Genomic DNA, 18,768 nt, shown 5'->3' on the forward strand with positions numbered 1-18,768 from the left:
GAGGCTCAGGTGAGGGGGGGAGGGGAATCTGCGACGCTCACCTACAACGCTGCTGCGTTTTATAGCGAGCTCGGCCGCTATCATCATCATCGCATCGTCAGTACGATCGTAGTGGTTGCTGAAATTACATTTTTTGTTCGACTAATCCTTTGGATGTCATTGCTGTCATTCCAACTTGCACGCCGCGTATCTTACACCCCCCCCTCCCCCATATCCCTCTACCAGCAACTCCCCCCGCTCCACTCACCCGCACGCATGTACGTAAGCAAACTCACACCGGGGGGCTGGTACGGCGTGCGCCAATAGCTGAGCCACCTGAAGGAGGGTGTGAACCCGGAGTTGCGAGTTGAACAGGTTTGCTTTGTGGGGGGAGGAGGGGAGGGGAGGAGGGGAGGAGGGAAGGAGGGGAGGGGGGGAGAGATGCAATCGTAAGTTTCAGTGGCCTCTATTGAACCACGTGAGCGCGCATCGCGGAATCGAAATCGTCTCCGGTGGGGTGTTGCCAACTCTTACGTATAAATTAATTAATTAAAGCTACCACGGGAACTTCGGGATAATATTAAAGATGACCGTACGCCGGGAGAGAGGGGACGGTCACGCGTGGATGGCATGGCTGGTCTTGAGTCGTGCTTTATTCCAGAATTTCGCCAGATAGATATAAGAGTAAATGAATAGATAAGCCGGGACGTGTGATATTCCGGGGAAGACTTTGCAGGTTTGCCATGGACAGTTGGCTTGCAAAATATATTCAATATACACACACACACAGATGACTATTCTGGGAAAATCCGGACAGGTGGAAACGCCAAAATTGAGTCTTCAAACTGTACAAAAAAATATTTGGTAATATATAATCGGTGACGTTTCAGGCAATGAGCCCTGGGGGGGGGGGGTGAGTCCATGCTCAGAAACCGTGAGAAGAGGACACGCACATCAGCAATCCTCAAAGTTTTCAAAGTTTCAAGTTTCATTTATTAGGTGTAGCCCTGTGAGCCATGCGGCTCTTGAATCGGGTGCAACCGCAACAAACAAAAAACAAAAAACATGAACAATAAAACATGTTAAAATGACTATGTGCAAACAGAAAATCCAAGAAAAGACAGCAAAATATTGCAGAAAAAGCACCATACACCAACCCTGTGTGCAAAAATCCCAGTGGGATGCAAGTCACACAACAACCACAAGACAACTTAGATTAAGGCCATCAGTCTAACTCTGTACTACAACAAACAAACATGGCCAAACCAAAAAACTTTTCGAAAATCACCAAAATAAAGCCATAATAGCAATGTAACAGTGGTCATAGGAACTGTGACCGAATTTTCACAATAAACGACGTTAACAACATGTACTACCAAACTCTGCAACCATAGCTGGCTGCATGAGTCACTCCACAACAGTAGGAGCATCAGTCGGAGTGTCAACATTTTTCAATGCACCTTTAAGATCAGCGCACTAAATCAAAACACAGATCATACTTTGCATACTTTAATATCCTAATATAGCCGTGCAATTAAGTACAACACCATCAATCAAGTCACCAACAGTAAATGATGCCACCAGCAATGTAAAATATCTTGGTCGTCAACAGCGTAATGCCTCTGCGGGGTAAGTTCCAGCAGCCAAAATTATTATTGATGACGATATTTTTTTTTGGGGGGGGGGAGGTGGGCGAGGGTTTGGGCGAAATGACTAAATAATCTTGCTAATATTTGCGAAGTCAAGTCGGGAGTTCTAGCGGCGCTTCCAATGCCACAGCGGGATCGAATGCGGCGCGCCACTTTATAACGAGAAGCGACGCCACCCGGAATGGATTCCGCGGAGGGATTGGTTTTCAGCGGCGTCCGTCTGGGTTTGGGACCGCAGAAAAAATATTTCGTATCTCTTTCCCACTACACTATACACTACTCTACACAGACTCAAGCTCTACATTACTATACACAACACTATACACTACACTATACACTACACTATACACTACACTAAACACTACTCTACACAGACTCAAGCTCTACATTACTATACACAACACTATACACTACACTATACACTACACTATACACTACTCTACACTGACTCAAGCTCTACACTACTATACACTACACTATACACTACAATATACACTACACTATACACTACACTACACAGACTCAAGCTCTACACTACTATACACAACACTATACACTACACTATACACTACTCTACACTGACTCAAGCTCTACACTACTATACACTACACTATACACTACAATATACACTACACTATACACTACTCTACACTGACTCAAGCTCTACATTACTATACACTATACACTACACTATACACTACACTACTCTACACTGACTCAAGCTCTACATTACTATACACTACATTATACACTACACTATACACTACACTATACACTACACTATACACTACGCAGACTCAAGCTCTACTTTACTATACACTACACTATGCGCTGCACTATACACTACACTATACACTACACTATACACTACACACTACACTACACTATACACTACACTATACACTACACTATACACTACACACTACACTATACACTACACTATACACTACACTATACACTACACACTACACTATACACTACACTATACACTACACTATACACTACACACACACTACACTACACTATACACTACACTATACACTATACACTACACACCAGAGGTGTGGACTCGAGTCATGTGACTTGGACTCGAGTCAGACTCGAGTCATGAATTTGATGACTTGCGACTCGACTTGGACTTGCATAACAATGACTTTGTCCCACCTATGAGATGTGGACTCGAGTCATGTGACTTGGACTCGAGTCAGACTCGAGTCATGAATTTGATGACTTGCGACTCGACTTGGACTTGCATAACAATGACTTTGTCCCACCTCTGCTACACACTACACTATACACTACACTATACACTACCCACTACACTACACTATACACTACACTATACACTACTCTACACAGACTCTAGCTCTACATTACTATACACTACACTATACACTACACAGACTCAAGCTCTACTTTACTATACACTATACACTACACTATACACTACAATATACACTACACACTACACTACACTATACACTACACTATACACTACTCTACACAGACTCTAGCTCTACATTACTATACACTACACTATACACTACACTATACACTACACAGACTCAAGCTCTACTTTACTATACACTACACTATACACTACACTATACACTACACACTACACTACACTATACACTACTCTACACAGACAGCTGAGCGACATCGTCCCGCCAGCGTGTCCTGGGCCGGCCCCGGAGGTCTTCGGTCAGATGCGTGAAGCTTGCGTGACCCCAATGTGTGCACATTATTTAATGCGTTGCGCAATGGGGGTATGTGTCCCGTGCCATTTCCAGAGTCTGATATTATTCTGCCGACGTCTCTCTCTCTCTCACCCTGGCACCCCCCCAACCCCCAGAGGATTATCGCACGCACATTGACGTCACCCCATCATCTATCCCTTCCCCTGCTTCGCTCGGGTAAATTCCATCGTTGGAGTTGTGCCCACGTCGTCGGCGGCGTCACGACTGCTATCGGCGTCGCGAGTCGGGACAACATTCATCCGTCTGAGCTATCTCGGCACGTTGGGCGCGTTGTTTTAGAAATACTTCCGCGAAAGACGACGACCACAGAACCACTCATGAGGTCCGTGCAAGCGTCGCCTCTGAGCCGGTCACATGCGCGGCTGTTGAGTTGTTCGTCGGGTGGCGGTCCTCACTCAGAGCAGGAGTGTTCAGCCAATTCGTAGCCAATTCGTAGATGAACACTAACTTTGATGCCATGAGATTGTGTGCGCGCTGGCCACACATCCCACGTGTGCCACCGTGCCGGACTGCATAGGTGCTGCTCGCTAACAGCACTTGTCCCGAAAGTCTGTTAAGGCTATACGGAGGATATTCGTCTTTGTGTACGTCATCGATTACTGGGTTGAAAGCCTGGAAGCCATCGACTCGCTATAAATGAGGACCCGGCTTAAGTTCGAGTTTTTAACACAACCACTATCCCCCTACCATGCTCTGAACCTTTCGTGAAGGTGAGTGTCTCCCCACCCGCTCTCGTCGTGGTCCACCATCCCCCATCTCCCAGCAGGTGCGCTAGATGATGCATACGTCACCGCCAGATATGTTAACTACCTCGCCTGGTATACAGGAGATCGTGGGTTTGAACCCGACCCTGCCCGCCTGTATATTTGAAGTTTGCGTGTCTCTCTCCACGTGGTTGCGTGGATTTTTTTTTCTCTGGGTCCTCCCGTTTTTCCCTCCACATTTAGAATCATCGTCAGGCGTTTAGAGTATTTGGCTGTTGTGCATTTCCACGTGATAATCAGCCCCTTCTTTGAGCTATCATTTGTGGCCAGATTGCTTCTGAAAAATGAGCTATACAGCGCATGTGGAGAGGCCTTCATCCGGCAGTGGATTGACGAATGGATGTAAATTATTACGATTATTATAATTATTTCCCTTTTGACGAGGTCAAAAATGGTAACGGACAAGAAGCCGGTAGATAGAACGGGGTCGATAGGCGATCCATTGAGGAGATGGAGCGTTGAATTTAGCGGCTAGGGGAGGCATTCTACTGAAAATCTGTAAAAAAAAAACTGATTCACGGCTGCTGCTGCTGCACTCGCGTGGCCCATAAACTCCGCGTTACCCTCCCGTGTGGAAAGCCGCGAGATCAGAAGGTGGATGGGCTGGGTGGAGGGGCTGGGTGGAGGGGCTGGGTGGGGAAGGAGGACGCGAGGAGTGGGGGGTGTAGAGACAGATAAGAGGTCGCCCAGAGTTCGACTCCATACGCGGGTCTCGTGCGGGCGATGGTGGCTCGTGATTTGAGCGACGCGCGGCGCATACCTTGGTCGTTCGACTCGCGTCACATGGAACATGCATACATACACACACCACACACACACAACAAACACACGGAACATGCGCGCGCACGCACACACATAATGCACACACAGTGACGGAACGTGCACACCGCTCACGTGCGCACGAAACGTGTGCACACACGCACACACACGCGCACACTGAGATCGCAGTATTAATTGGAATTGTTCATATTAACGCAGAGACGGCGTTGATCGCTTATCGCGTCACGTGGGACGTGTTCAGCAATCATCGGCCGCGTGCAGCCGCGCAACGAGTTTGCTTACTCTTTGGTTCTTTCGGTAAAGTCGCGTAGGTCGAAAAAATAATAGATCACGACGTTTCGATCGCAACAACAAGCGACCGTCTTTTTTGTTCCACCTGCGATCGAAACGTCGTGATCTATTATTTTATTTTCTACCTACTTGACTTTACTGAAAGAACCAAAGAGTATGGATTCCTGCAGTCACGAAAGCTTCACATCAAGATTGAGTTAATTTGTGTTTGAATGGAGAGAAGTTTGTTTTGGGACACTCCGCCGTACACCCCCGCAATGATGTTCGACGTTTCGCTGTCCGAATTCAGTTCAGTTCAGGAGGGTCCCGCGACAATTGGGATGTTTTTGGTCAATCAGTTCCACGAAAGAAGTGTTTGGCGTCACGTGGGAGGACCCGGAGGAAACTCCACCACGCCGGTCGCCTCCGAAACCAAGCCGAAAGGACCTGCCACTCTCAGACAACCTCCCGTTCACTTACGTCATGTTTACAACCCTGAGCCGACGGTGGAAACTCCACATTCATATGGCGGGGGCACGAGCCGATCAATCACAGTACGGACCAGGCTAAACGTTTCTTTGACTTCCAAAGCTCCCGCGACATCGGTGATGGTCCGAAATTCTTACCACTTTTAAAGGGGACGATCCGGGCAGCTTCATCCCGGTCACTCATCATCAATGCCTTTCTGCGTCTCTGGTGGTGAAATATCAAGGAAGAAAAATCACGCACACGCATAGATTCTTTGGGATTCGAGTATTTGACTGCTACACAATTCCACACGATGATGAGCCACTTTGTTGAGCTACCATTTGTGGCCAGGTCGGTTCTAAAAAAGAGCAATATAGCTCAGTGAACCTTACCTGGTAAAATAAAACAAAAATAGTTTAGATTCGGACCTCATTCACTGTGGGACATTTTAAATATAAACTGAAAATCAGAAGGTGTGGCTGTGGATTCTGCTGTACGGGCAAGCTACCGCATAGCTGGCGGAGTAGCCTAGAGCACCTGTTAGGCGCGCGTGCACGCCAGCTCACAATGGGGGGTGGGAGTGTGGGGCTTTGGCTATCGAAGTCTGACAAGTCCGGGCGCGTTCCACGTGCTGCGATCATCACGCGCGTGGCACGACAATCCCCGAGTCGTGATCTGTGTGTGTATATGTTACGAGGCAGTGTCAGTGACTAACGTCGTGAGATTTATTTGTTGTTTAAAAAAGTATATTTATTGGGTGCATTCTTGGCTGGCTGGCTGGCTGGCCTGGTTCGCGCAAGGTGCAGCCACGGCACGGATGACGCGTCGTGTGTCAATGCGTGCGTACCGCGTGAGTGTGTGTGTCTCTCTCTGTGGTTTGGCAATGACAAAGATCTCCCGCAAAGACTTCAAAAGAATGTTGAACCAGTGCCGCTGAAATTTGCCACGTGGTTGACGGTGAGGAATGTGTAATACATACTATAATTTATCGGTGGTTCTTTCGGTAAAGTCACGTAGGAGGGAAATAATAAAATCATAAAAATAAAACATAATAAAATACAATTCTCACGACGTTTCGGCCACAACACAACAATACGTCGCCTGCTTATTTATTGTTACTGATAGTATCCCCACAGTAAGAAAACGGTTGCTGTGGTTTTCCCACCTGATGATGATTGCTTGTGTTGCGATCGAAACGTCGTGATTTAATTTATTTCATTTTTTACCTACGTGACTTTACCGAAAGATCCAAAGAATATGGATCCCTGCAGTCACGAAAACTTCAAATCGAGATTATCCCCACAGTGACACGCGCGCGATTACACGACAACCACAAAGATCCCACCGTATAGTCTTGAACAGAATGTTGTGGGCAAGTGCTAGTGGCGAGTAGCACCGATGAAGGGTCGGCACGGCACACGAGGGGGTGGGTGGCCAGCAGAGGTGGGACAAAGTCATTGTTATGCAAGTCCAAGTCGAGTCGCAAGTCATCAAATTCATGACTCGAGTCTGACTCGAGTCCAAGTCACATGACTCGAGTCCACACCTCGGGTGGCCAGCACCACGCCCCTCCCCCCACCACACACCCGTCAACTTTGTCTCCGCAGGCAGTGGCGATGTTTTTAAATCCTTTATATTAAGTTCGCTCGCTTGCTTGCTTGCGTGCTTGCTTGCTTGCTTACGACCGTGCAAATCTTTCGGTCGTTTTTTAACCCACTTCCCGTGATCCAATCGAGCTGACATTTTGCACACAGACTCGTTGTGCGTGACAATACATTTTTCCAAAATTTTACACTGTTTAGGGAAAAATAAATAAATATTTAATTACCAATTGCTTAATGGTGGCAGACAATCATCTGACCCATAGGTGGCAGCCATCTCAAGCCAGAGGACGAGAGGACTCTAGCCGCCCGTTTCATGATGACGCAAATGTTGACTAACCACATGGCATGAAATCCCTGCCCCCACGCTGTACAATGGAGACTATTTATAGAGCAGTTAAATTGAAGCCGCCAGGTTCTTGAAAGTGGTAAAACGGGTCAACGCTAGTGCCATCGGGAATAAACGGGGCATGTCAAGAGGTGATCTTACATATAAAGGATTTATAGTGAAAAACTTTGTTTTTACGGATTAATTTTTTACACATCACGTCGGGTACGCTTTTAAGGTTGAGTCGGCCTAGGGGAGACCCAAGAGCGGTTAAACTATTTCTCTTTTGTCATCCAAGTGGCGTGAGAGTAAAAGCCAGAGTCGGATTTTTTTTTATGTTCGACTGGTGGAATCCCATGACCTCATTTTTAAATCCTTTATATTAAGTTCACTTGCTTGCTTGCTTAGGACCGTGCAAATCTTTCGGTCGTTTTTTAACCCACTTTCCGTGATCCAATCGAGCTGACATTTTCCACACAGACTCGTTGTGCGTGACAATTAATGTTCGTGGAAAAAAAATTCAAAAATTTTACACTTTTTAGGACAAAAATATTATATTTAATTACCAATTGCTTAATGGTGCAATGCAATCATCTGACCCATAAGTGGCAGCCATCTCAAGCCCACGAGAGGACTCTAGCCGCCACGCATATAAAGGATTTATAGTGAAAACCTTTGTTTTTACGGGTTATACTTATTATGCTATCGGCATACCCCATTTTTATTGATTTTACCCGAAATTAACTCTATCACTTATGATTACAAGTTGTTGCGAGTCAGTGACTGCTTTAGTGTTAAAATGTGGTGCTGTTTTTTAGGTTAGTGTGTTTATTATATCATTTCATGTAAATATCCACATTTATTTAATATTTTTCTTCTGCAGTTTTTATTGAAAATGCAATATTGGATATCTCAAAAACCTGATGTGATAGACAAAAACTGATGCCAGATTTGAAATCAGCACCCCAAAATTACCTTAAACCCGTTGGAATACCTTATGCCAGAAAAAGTGTGTTGACCAGTGTTAAAGGAGCCGCGAGAGAGGGGGCTCGAGGCTGCCGGTTCTGGGAGTGGACTCGCCTCGGCGTCGCTGTCGTCTCGTCGCCATCGTCGCTAAACATCTCTGCTAGACATTGCGCTACCAAGGATAGTAGTTGGCGATCTCAGTCAGCGCCATCAGTGTTAGATGGCTGGTGTTGTGTCCAGGCTAGGCTGAGCTAGTGTGGAGAGTGTGCGGACGAGGCCGTGAAAGTTGTTAATTAAGAAAGTGCCTCCTAGAAACGCTGTCTTTGAATCGTTGACACGACACGTGTGCTCTGCGCAGCATTGCTTTGTGCGCCAGGTATCATCTAAACAACAAAAATAACATGTTTTAGTCTCGGCGACTTCTCGCCTGCTTTAGATAAACTATATGTTGTGTTTGGTGTGTCCGTTTTTTTTTTTATTTAAGATGTCCTGCTACTGGGTGCTTGAGAAGCAGAAAGCGCCGGTCTCGGACACGTTTCTCCCGACCGCCTTCCGCTCGCGCGCTCCACGTGCCACCAAGCCGCCTACGCCATGAGCGGGTGGGGGGTAGATGATACACACGTGTCTTTGTCCCATTGAATCTGTGTAAATACTATTTGGTTCTTTCGGTAAAGTCACGTAGGTATAAAATATTTTATTTTATACCTACGTGACTTTACGTGACTTTACCGAAAGAACCAAAGAGTATAGTTTCCTGCAGACACGAAAGCTTCAAATCTGTGTAAATAGTTGCGGCAATTTAGACGGTTCGTTTTTAATGGACGCGCAGAGCAAGCACGTCGCATCGTTGTCGATCTTTCTCTCTCCCTTTGCACCCTTCCACCGGAATAAACTCCCCCCCCCTCCTTCACCTCATTCCATTCCTCTTAAAGCCGCACCACCTCCCCGTTACCCATTCTCTTTCTCTCTCTGCCCCTTTCGTGACCTCCACGTGCCCTCTATTTTTTGCTACCGCTTCCAAGCTATGAATATAAAACGAGATAGCATCACGAGATAACCCAGCACTGCAGAGGCAGCGAGGGATTGGTGGATCACCGCACACAGCAATGTGCGGGATCCCCTTTCCATGGTGGTCGAGGAGGAGTCATATAACCCTTGGCTTGCCGGGAAAAGTCGGTACAGCACGTGGAATAGTCGCCATCTGTTTCAATCTGTACGGGGGATCGAGCGCTGCCCCCTCGCACGCGTGCGTTTACGCCGGGTGCCCCACTCTCCTCCCCACTGCTTGCATAGTAAACACAATTAATTAATGAGTTGAAAACATCTTAAAATAAAAAAAAAACCTCGATGCAGCAGCAGCACCAGCAGGATGCTTTAGTGCGGCTCTCTCTGTGGATAAATAAGCACAATTATTGTTGATTTAATTCTTTACCCTAGGAGAGGTTACACGGCAGCGAATTTGGCAGTTTTACAGCAGCAGCGGCAGCAGCAGCGGCAGCAACAGAAGGACGCGGGCAGTGATGCGACTCGACGATACGGGCCCAACGTCACAGTTGCGCCCTCGCGATGAACCTGCGGTTATTTTAGTTTTTACGATTCGCGCGTTTGTTAATCGTCGATTTGCTATTTAATTATTTCCACTGCCCTTTTAGTTGTTTATTGTTTTCTACTCAGGAAAGATTCGACCCGAGTCCCACGATTCCTTACCTCGGAGGGTCCCCTGCCAAGTATCCGTGGTGGGGTGGCGATGATCGCCGCTACCTTTGTAATCCCAATTGAGTGACCCCGAAGGGGTGATTCGTGAAATGTCGATGACGTATAACGGGATTTTTGTTTATTTTTTTATACGTCCAAAGTCATCTCTTTATCGAGATAATAAAACCATCGAATGGTTGCATCTCGCAAAACGTTGAGTAGAAAACCCACAGACCAAGGTGGAAGGCTGGCCGGTGGTGAGCCGGGCGCTAGCAAAAAAACATTCTGCGGTTCTTTACACTTGCTCTCAGCCAATTAGTGAGTTGTTAGTATACATTGGGGGGGGGGGGGGCAGGGGGGACACGGGGGGGGGGGGGCAGGGGGGGAGAAGAAACCGGATGAATTACACCCGCGGTAATAACCAGGGCGGCCGCCGGACAAGAACCGCGCAGCTCTTCGACGCGCGGCGACATAACACGCCGATGAGGCGCGGTGTAAGCTCGCGAAGGGCGGGCACAGGAGCCCCGGCAGCAGGGTCAACCAAGTCGCCAAGTCCAACAACAGCAACAGCAGCAGCGACTTTACGACCCATTAGGAGCTACGCCGTCTCAAACCGGCCACCGTCGCTCATGGGGAATTCTGAGCGCGCGATTCACGACGCTGGCTCGTACGGGTTGGTGTAGGCGGGGGTGGGGGGCAGAAGAGACTTGGGAGCGCAGGAGTGCAACTGTACTCTCGTGTGTTTTTGTTTGCTGCCCTACCCATGCACCACGTGTACTGCAACTCGCGCGCGTGCGTTTGTGTGCGCGGTGGTCGCGGTGGCGCGGCGGTTAGCGCGCTCGCGCTACGAAGCCGGCGACCCGAGTTCCGATTCCCGCCCACGGCCAACACCGGCGACGATTATCTGAACCGGTCATGGGCCTCCCTTAGGTCGACTACAGCCTCAAACGAGTACCCCGGTGCGGTGTGCAAAACATCGCCACTCGGGACACAAAGGCGGCCGCGAACGGCAACTTTGACCCCGACGGTCTGTCACAGGCTGTTTGTGATCGCCCATGCAAGCACTGGGCAATGCTTCGCTTCCGAGCTGTGCCAAGAACCGGTGCAATCCGGGTGCTCTGACCGCGGGCATGTGAGCGTGTGCACGTGCTCGCGTTACTCAATTACCATTCGCTTGTGCACTTACGCGTAAATCGCCCGCGCGGCTGAACGAGTGGAGTGCCTCGGTGCCCGTTCACAAACAAGCGGGTAATCTCGAGCGGAGCGGGGCCGTTGTTTTCATTGCTTTTCCTGAGGTTTAAGTGCCAAGTTGAAGCGCCGCCGCCCGTGCCGAGGAGATGTTTGCGCGTGTGGGTGTGCGTGTGTGTCCCTCGCTCGCTCTCGCCTGGTGTGCAGCAGGAGGTCGCGGGTTCGATCCCGGACCACGACGATGCCCTTTTATTGGTGAATATTTTTTGAGTTCGCGTGGTCTCCCAGTTTCTGTGGTGGTCGCGTGGAGTTTTTATTTATCCGGGTTCCTCCGGATTTGCCCCCCCCCTCCCACTTCACATTTAGAATCGAAATAGTCTAGCGTCTCGATTATTTGGCTGCCACTATAAATCACCACGTGTGATCATGATGATATCAGCCACTTCGAAGATAAGCTATCACCACGATTGTGGACAGGTCGCTTCTGAAAAAAAGCTCATCGCTGAGTGGGCTTTACCGGGTACCTAAAACAAATAGCTATATTTTTACAAATGCAGTTTGAGAATGGAGGAGACACTTGTGGGCCCTATTTTAACTTAAATATATATTTTTAAGTTTTACATTTTTTTTAACCCCCCCCCCCCCAAATAATTCTCGAGTGTCAGCAAACCCCCTCGTGTTCGAGAACGGCCCGCGAAAGCAGATGTCACAGAGCTACCTCTGAGACCCCCCCCCCCCAACCTCCTTCTTCAAGGCACCTCTGGCTCACAAAGCAGAGGGCAGCACTTTCTCGTCTGCTCTGCCGAATATGAGGGGACAGTTCGCCACACGAACGGTCACATCCACGTATTCCATTGTGAAAGCCGGAGTTTAGTCCAATTCAACGCAAGACCAATTTCAATGTGACGCGTCTCGTCCATTAAAAAATAAATGATCTAAAATAATTTTCTCGCGCCCAATGAATGCACAAATAAACATCGTGTTCAGCCACCATGCGCCTATCCGAACACAGCCCGTTGTCAAATCCACTGCTGGATGAAAAGGACGTCTGACATCACGCCGCACAACCCCCGCCGAACGCGGCCCAAGCGAGTGGCGATGACCCCCTGCGGGAATCAGAAAGACTCGCTGCTTCATCAGCTGCGCGCCATCGTAATTCGTGCTGTGAGTTGCCGGCTTAGACACTCTCCCCCCCAACCCACAACCCCCCATATCGTCGCCTCGCTCCAGCCCCGATGTCCAGTCTACTCCCACGTGCACTCAAGTCAGCCCCGCTCAATTCCAGCCACGGGCCCGGCTCTTATCTGCTCTGCAGGCCACCGGTGCCTTAGAAACCTGTGGGCTTATCGCGCTTTGCAACTGCGCTAAAAATTCCCCCCAACCCACCCCCCACTGCTACCCCCCCCTCTCCCACCCACACCACTGCCCCCCCCCCCACTGCTCCCCCTCCTACCCACACCACGGCCCCCCCTCCCCTATCCACACACCGCCAACATTGAGCCCCCGATCGCTTCGGCGACGCGTCTCGGCTGTTTTTGCCAAGAGGTGAATGTCTTCCACGTGCCGATTGGGTGTGGTGGTGCTGGTGTGTGTGTGTGTTAGTGCAGTGTTAGTGGTGGTGGTGATGTGTGTGTTAGTGCAGTGTTAGTGGTGGTGGTGTGTGTGCGTTAGTGCAGTGTTAGTGGTGGTGCTGGTGTGTGTGTTAGTGCAGTGTTAGTGGTGGTGCTGGTGTGTGTGTGTTAGTGCAGTGTTAGTGGTGGTGTGTTAGTGCAGTGTTAGTGGTGGTGGTGTGTGTGTGTGTGTTAGTGTAGTGTTAGTGGTCGTGGTGTGTTAGTGCAGTGTTAGTGGTCGTGGTGTGTTAGTGCAGTGTTAGTGGTGGTGGTGGTGTGTGTGTGTTACTGCAGTGTGATGGTTCTGATGTGGATTAGCGTAGTGTGGTGGTTGTGTGTGTGGTTTTCGCGATGTACATATCAGGGTTTATAGAGTCATATTATTCTGGCTGTCTCGTGAGGCTGTTTTGGGGGGGGTTGCGTGTGTGGGGTGTTGTTGCGGTCGTGTTGTTGTGTCTATGATCAGGGATTGTTTCTGGGGGGGTGTTGTTGGAGGTGTGTCCTATGTGTCGTCAGGGGTGTGTGTAGGGGTGTGTGTGTGTAGGGGTGTGTAGGGGGGTGTGTGCGTGTAGGTTTAACAGCAGATGTCTCACTCCGAATCAACCGAGCGGCAATATCTTTTCATCGGTTGCGCAACGCTGTGTGGAAGCTACCTGGTCTGTCGCTCCGCACGAAGCTTCAAGTCTTCTCGGCCACGGTCATTCCCTCCCTTCTCTACGCTTGCGAAACATGGACCCCGCTAATGGAGCATCTTCGCCGGTTGGAAACATTTAGGCTGGCCTGCCTACGATCCATCATGGGTTTTACCAGGCTGGATTGTGTGAGGAGCTCACAAATCTTTGAAAGATCTGGACAAAGTCCCATCGGTGAGCTCCTCCGGCAGGCAAGGCTGCGTTGGCTGGGTCATGTAGCCCGCATGCCCAGCCACCGCATGTCTTAACAGCTTTTGTTCGATCTTAATTTTAGAACTTTCGTGACTGCAGGAATTATTATTTGTTTCTTTCGGTTAAGTCACGTCTAAAGATAAAATGATAAATTAAATTAAATAATAGAATACGACGTTTCGATTGCAACACAAGCAATCATCATCAGGTATAATGAAATAGCGACATAAAATCTAACCAGAAAACTATAGACAGACATATTAGCAGACAGATATCACCAAGATACATAGAGAGAGCAACACAGGTAACAGAGAGAGGTGGTCGTCTCTGTGGGGTGGCCTTAAATAGACAGAGGAGGGCGGACGCAGAGAGAGGGAGGGGGGTGTTCGGCCAGATAGAGGGGGATAAACGGGCGCGGCACGGTCTAGAGAAGAGATGGAGTGATGTGGTACAGGAGGAAGTGGAGCTGAGTGGACTTGTCTATGACTGGTACCAGCGGTGTCAAGATCGCCCTCAGTGGAGGAGGCTCGTGAAGGACGCTGGGCAGTTGGAGGCAGTCGCCCTCCAACAACAACGGAGGGCGGAGGAGCGACGCTCACAGCAACGAGCGGAGCGCCGGGTAGCTAAAGCACAACAAGTTGGTACAGTAGGGGGCACAGGTGGTGCATCAGCCAGTCATCTCGGTCATCTCGGTCAGTCGACCCGTGGCACCTGCTGGGTCTGCCCCGTGACCTCCTGCCAGCGGGCGTTCGACACTTCACGTGGCCTCAAGGTGCACTTGGCCTGGCACTAGCGTCGTGGTGACGTCACCGCCACTTAGTGGCGAATGGCGGTTGTTGTTGTGTGTATGGGTGTGTGTAGAGGTGTGTGTGTGCGCGCACGTCTGTGGGGAGCGGTGGCGTAGCGGTTAGCGCTGCGTTACGAACCTGATTACCCGAGTTCGATTCCTGCTCACGGCCAACACCAGTGACGATTATCTGACCCGATCCTGGGCCTCTCCTAGGTCGACTCGGCCTCAAATGAGTGCCTGGTGCGATGTGTAAACATCGCCACTGGGACAAAGGCGACGAGGCGTGGTGTTGTCCACGCACCCCCTCGTCTGCCCTGCCGGCCTTCATAGGTGCTCGCTAACAGCACTTGCCCCAACAGTCGCTTAAGGCTATACGGGGATATTTGTCTTTGTTGTGTGTTCGGGGCGTAGTGCCGACCATTGGGGGGGGGGGTCCGGGGCAAACCCCACCTGTGCCCCCCCCCCTACACACTAAGCAGGAAGTATTAATCTAACACGGTGACGTCAAAGCGACCCCCCCCCCCCACCCAAATCGCGGGGCCCGGGGCGGTCTCCCCGATTCGCCGTACCCTACGGAAGGCTTCGTCGTGAACCGTGTTGGCGGACAGTCAATGATGAATGAATGAGTCAAAGGCTGACAGCCGAGTGGAACATTATTTGTTCCCCTAGACCCGGGGCTCCGCGTGTGATGTCCCCCCCCCCCCCGTACTCAGTTAACTCGCGCGTGCGCGTGGGGAGCGGTGGCGCAGCGGTTAGCGCGCCAGCGCTACGAGCCCTGGCGACAACGAGTTCGATTCCAGCCCACGGCCAATACCTGCGGCGGTTATCCGAACCGGTCCCGGGCCTCTCCTAGGTGGACTTTGAGGGCGTCCGCGTGAAGTGTGGAAGATTCGCTGTTGGCGTGAGGTCACGGGACACACCCACGTGTTGCGTTGTTTACACGTTGAGATGACTGACGGATGCACCCACCGTGTTCTCCCCAATGTGCCTAGAAAGGGGCCGTCCATAAATGACGTCACGCACCTAGGGTAGGAGGGGGGTCAGACATTTGCGACGATGTGTGACGAGGGGGGGGGGGGTGAGAAATGTGGCGTCACATCAAAATGCGCAACTTTAAATAAATATAGACAACACGTTCTTTTTAATACATGTTTTCTCCTACAACATTAAATGTGCACTACAATGACAATAGTTTAAAGCGATTTGAAGCATGTTTAATATTTTTTTTTGGGGGGGGGGGGGAAGGGGGGGGTCTGACTTTTTGTGACGCCGTGTGACGAGGCGGCGGGGGGGGGGGAGGTCAAAAAACGTCCGAAATCGCGTGACGTCATTTATGGACGGCCCCAAAGACAACGATGCGAACTTGTCTCGGACCTCCCCAGGACACGTGAGCACTGCACCTGGTGCCACGTGTCGCAGTCAGCACTGGGGAAACAAAGGTGGCCGGGAGGGGCGCTGGCCACCTTTGTCGTGTGACGCTCGCTTTGGGCTCTGGACCCCAACAATCCGTTTGTCTTGTAGTCTTTGCGCGTGCGACTGTGTTGAATAATATCAGGAGCAATGAATACGCAGGCATTGTATAGATCTCCTTCACGCATCTGTCCCTACGCATGAACAAACTAAATAAACGCATTATTTACACCTCCTTTAACCATCAACCACATGGACAATTGTAGCAGCGTTGGTTCAATACAAGCAATACTCAGTCTAACACCCAGGAGGTTTTCGCGATGAATATTTTTCATTAAAGAGGTTTTTTTTGGGTTAGATCGCGTAAATATAAATGTATCGCTAAACCCGTCACCACGTGACACAGCCAATTAGTGAGGTTTGTCGCGTAAACATGAATTGGCATGTTCTGTTTACGTGACAAATCTCACTAAGTAGCTGCGTCGGGTGGTGGTGGGTTTAACGACACATTTAGATTTACGCGATCTAACCCCCCCACCTCCTAAAAAAAAACTTATCTTAAGGACAAGCAACACTCTGGGACAGATTTCGACGTAAAGTGTCGCATCAGCAGCCGGACTTATTTCAAACGCATGCTGGTGTACTTGAACAGATGTTACAGGCAAAGGGGACCTCTCTTGAAGATATGGGATCCTGGATCGACGCATAATTATATAATACACAATATAATCATTATAATTCTTATCTCAAATCCGGCCCAACTTTTTGTCGAGTAGTCTCTGTTTCTAACGAGATGAATCCGATTTAATTTTTTTATATATATTATTTTGGTTCAAGGCGGCAGGCGGAGGGGGGGGCACGGGGGGGGGGGGGTAGGCGGGAGCCTTCATCCAGCATTGGATAGACCTTGGCCGACGAACGATCGATGCTTGCGTGTAGAACTTCAATGGGGTTGTTCCACCACGCGGCCTGACCCTGACACGAGGCTGTATCGGGCTATCGCCGGGCGCATCTCTCTGCAGTTCTGGTTTTTTTTATTGAACGTCATCAGAATGTGAGAGGTGTGGATTTTCTTTTTTTTTGTGCCTGTTGGGTTTTAATGCGCATTCGAAGTCGCCGACAATGTGCGGGTGGCGTCAGGGTCGTGGCGAGAATGCGGCCGGGCCAGACTGCGGAAACTTTTGCGAGGGCGAAAACGGCGAATTGCGCGCCCGTGCACCGGGGCCGGAGAGAACAGAACACAACGTGAATGTTCGTCTCTTATCGGAATTCCGTGCCTCTCCGGAATGTCGTGACCCAAGACTGACCCCCCCCCCCACACACACACACACCCATTGGCATTTATCGTCGTGTTCATCGTCGGTTCAAAAGTTTGTCACGTTAACCCGGCTCGCGATGATAAGGCGAGCTGCTTATGGGTTTGTTTTTGAGTCATATTTCGAGTTGCCTGTCAGGTTTATTAATCTTGTCCGGTGCTTTTTGCGGCAAGAAAAAAAAACATGCCCCAGGATGTGCCCCGGGGAGATTTTATCGGAATTATGGGTCAACGATCTTGAAGAGGAGCCTCGCCGTTCGCAAGCTGAGACCAGACGAGCTCGCCCCTCCGTGCCGTTCAGTGGCCGATCCAACCCGGCGAATGTTGGTGGATTGTCCTGAAACTCCCACTGCTTCAGCGGAACCGACAAATGTAATCGAATTTTAGACGTATTTACGTCGAACGCGTTCGCAACGAGGCGCTCGACATCGCTTACAAAACGGTGCCACAGAGTAGAATTGTTTAGATGTCAGGGGCGTACTACGAGGACAGAGGAATGAGTGACGGGTGATGGAGGGGTACTTGGGGGATCACGAAAGGGCTACAGGGGAGGGACGGGAAGGAGTGGAGGGCGAGGGGACGGAAGCAGATGAGAATGGGCACTGGAGAAGAGGTGAGGCTTGAAGAGAGGGACGTGAGGAGGTTAAGAGGGTGGGTGGAAGGGGGGGGGGCGACTGCTTAAAAAAAACGAGGCTTTATTTTGAAAACAAAAGTAAGTTACATTTTGAGTGGCACCCTGACCCCACGTGTTAAAGAGACGACAGCCTTTGCCCGTAAACATCTGGGCAGTTCACCAGCATCGATTCCAGCGAGCTGAACTCCGCCGATGAGACACCGCCTGTTGAAGCCGGTGCAGTGTTTTGCTAGCACTGAATCAATGCTGCTGAAATGACACCCTCGCGGAAGACCGTAGTCCCATTGGGTTGTGTAAGACATACTTTTAGAGACAGACATATATATGTGTGTGAAGGAGATGTATTGTTTGCTTATCTATATTGTCGTTCTTTCGCCGTTATCAAGATCACAAAGGGCAGCCTTTGAACTTGACACCACCCCCCGGTTTAACGTACGAACGAGAGTGGGACGTAGGGACGCACGCTACCCCCAACTTGAACTACAACTAACAGTGCAGCCGTGAACTTGAACACCGCACCTCCGATTAGCACGGTTGACTACGTACGGTGTGAAAGAGAGTTCAACATACACCACCACCCGGGTATAACGTACGAACGAGGGGGTGGGTGTAGGGGTGCATAGGGATCCACTATATATCTGAAAGATAACAAGGTGCCAAAACTATTTTTAACACAC

This window comes from Lampetra fluviatilis, chromosome 3 (assembly GCF_964198595.1).
Source record: "Lampetra fluviatilis chromosome 3, kcLamFluv1.1, whole genome shotgun sequence".
In the NCBI taxonomy this organism is placed as follows: domain Eukaryota; kingdom Metazoa; phylum Chordata; class Hyperoartia; order Petromyzontiformes; family Petromyzontidae; genus Lampetra; species Lampetra fluviatilis.